We start from the raw sequence: 2,578 nt of genomic DNA, 5'->3' as shown, positions 1-2,578 counted from the left end.
ATTTTATGTATTTTGTGGGAAATGGGGAAGAGTTGGAGTCCATTAAGAATATAGGGCAAGTATTTCTTGTATGTGCTCATTTGGCCCCATTGTTACTCTCATAGGGACCACTTCAGCAGTGCAAGTACATCTTGGTATGAGTAATTGAAAATCAAATGTAGAGAGAACTATAAATGAAATTTTGGGAGCTTTTTTCTATGGCTGATTTTGTTAGCCAAATGACTTTCCATCGTGCCCGATTATTTGTAATTCCTTTGGCTCAGAATTTAAATACTCTAAAGCCTAAGTCTAATATCTATCTATCTATCTATCTATCTATTCATTGAAATAATTTTTAGGGTCTTTTGGCTCTATAAGTATTTACTGCCTTTGGTTTCTTTTTATATATTTTTTATTTTTTATTGTTATTCAAGTACAGTTGTCTCCATTTTCCCCCACCACTCACCCCAACCCCAGCCACCACCTCTCACCCCTGACCCCACCCGCCTTGCTTTTGCCCATGTGTCCTTTATAGGTGCTCCTGAAAACCCTTTCCCTCTTTCCCCCCATTATGTCCTTCCCCCTCCCCTCTGGTTACTGTCAGTTTGTTCTTAATGCCAATGTCACTGGTCATATTTTGCTTGATCCTTCAGTTTCTATACAAGTGACCAATTCCCTGTTAGGAAATTCTTAGTGTCTGCCATACTGTTTCAGCAGCTTTTTCCAGTGCTATTTAGCTCTCTCAAGTCTAAATCCTACTTACATTTTCAGATTTTACTCAAATGTTTGAATTTGAAATTAACATGAAATGATTTGATAGGGTACCTTGTTTGTAACTTAAATCCTTTGGGACCATTTTAAAATTGACTCAAAGTTATCAATCCTTTTATTCTCTTAATACATTTTAGAATAGCTTAATAGACAATGCTGAGAGGGACAAAATTAAAATCTATATGTATTTAATTAGTGTAGGGGTCATTTTTCTTGGTGTAATAATTACTTTTCTCCTTCCAAAGGATATCATCTTTGCAATTATTTCCTCATGCATGTGTCTGAACACAGTAAATGCAGGTGTATGCTATAGATGTAGCAAATACTGAAATTATATCCATCTGCCTAGATCAGGGTTATAGAACCTCAGCACTACTTATATTTTAAATCTGATCATTCTTTGTTATAGAGAGCTGTCTTGTGCATTGCAGGGCGTTCATTGGCATCCCTGGCACCTATCAACTACATGACAGTAGCACCCTACTTCCCACTCGTGACAGCCAAACTGTCTCCATGTATTGCCAAATATTTGCTGGGGAGTAAAATTGCCACCCCGGGAGAGCCACCGATTGCCATAGATATATTTTTAGGTTTTCTGAGAAAGTGCTATGAACATTTATTTCCACATACCATATTTTGCACTGTATAATGTGCACTTTTTTGCCTAAATCTTTGAGGGGAAAAATACAAATGCACACTATACATGGGTAGCACTAATTCCATATCTATTTAATTCTTTTATTTATGCTTATGTGTTGAAAATGTAACTCGAGTTTTGGGCTCTCTGAGCAGCACCATGGTGGTGGGCGAGAACAAGCGCCTGACGAAAGGCGGCAAAGAGGGAGCAAAGAAGAAAGTGACCCATTTTCTAAGAAATATTTGTATGATACAAAAACACCAGCTATGTTTAATATACGAAATGTTGGGAAAACAGTTATCACGAGAACTCAAGGAACCAAAATTGCATCTGATGGTCTGCAGGGCCGTGTATTTGAAGTGAGCCTAACTGATCTGCAGAGTGATGAAGTTGCATTTGGAAAATGCAAGCTAATTACTGAGGACGTTCCGAGGAAAAGCTGCCTGACTAATTTCCATGGCATGGATCTTACTCCTGACAAAATGTGCTCCATGGTCAAACAATGGCAGACCGGGGCTGAAGCTCATGTTGATGTCAAGAGTACTGATGGGTATTTGCTTCATCTGTTCTATGTTAGTTTTACTAAAAACACACAACAATCAGATTCAGAAGACCTCTTGTGCTCGGCATCAACAGGTCCGCCAAATCCGGAAGCAGATGATGGAAATCATGATCCGAGAGGTGCAGACAAATGACTTGAAAGAAGTGGTCAATGAATTGATTCCAGATAGCATTGGAAAAGATATAGAAAAGCCTTGCCAGTCTCTTTATCTGCTTCATGATGTCACTGTTAGAAAGGTCAAAATGCTGAAGAAGTCCAAGTTAAATTGGGAAAACTCATGGAGCTTCGTAGTGAAGGAGCAGTTTTGGAGAAACTACTGGGGATGAGACAGGCGCTAAAGTTGAATGAGCTGGATATGAGCCCCCAGTCCAAAAATCTGTGTAAAATTCAGGCATCTCATGGTGATAAATAAAAGGCTTAATGGTGACAAAAAGAAGTATAACTCTAGAAAGCAATAACAATATCTATACGCAAAATAATACCCTGTAATATGATAATCAGTTTTGTCTCTAAATAAAAGTAAATAAAAAATTGAATTAAAAATTAAAATGAAGGATTTTATTTCCTGAAATTTTGGGCCAAAAATGTGGGTGCACATTATACACGGCAAAATATCGTAGACCATTGCT

General features: G+C 37.9%; 1 pseudogene; it reads left to right on the top strand.

Moving 5' to 3' along the window:
• Positions 1-1,546: 1,546 nt before the first annotated feature.
• On the top strand, positions 1,547-2,333 carry LOC123830116 (annotated as a pseudogene).
• Positions 2,334-2,578: the final 245 nt, after the last annotated feature.

The sequence above is a fragment of the Phyllostomus hastatus genome, unplaced genomic scaffold (genome assembly GCF_019186645.2).
Source record: "Phyllostomus hastatus isolate PE091 unplaced genomic scaffold, TTU_PhHast_1.1 phas_scaffold_12, whole genome shotgun sequence".
Taxonomy (NCBI): domain Eukaryota; kingdom Metazoa; phylum Chordata; class Mammalia; order Chiroptera; family Phyllostomidae; genus Phyllostomus; species Phyllostomus hastatus.
Note: the sequence above shows the minus strand (reverse complement) of the source record. Positions and strands in the feature narration are given on the sequence as shown.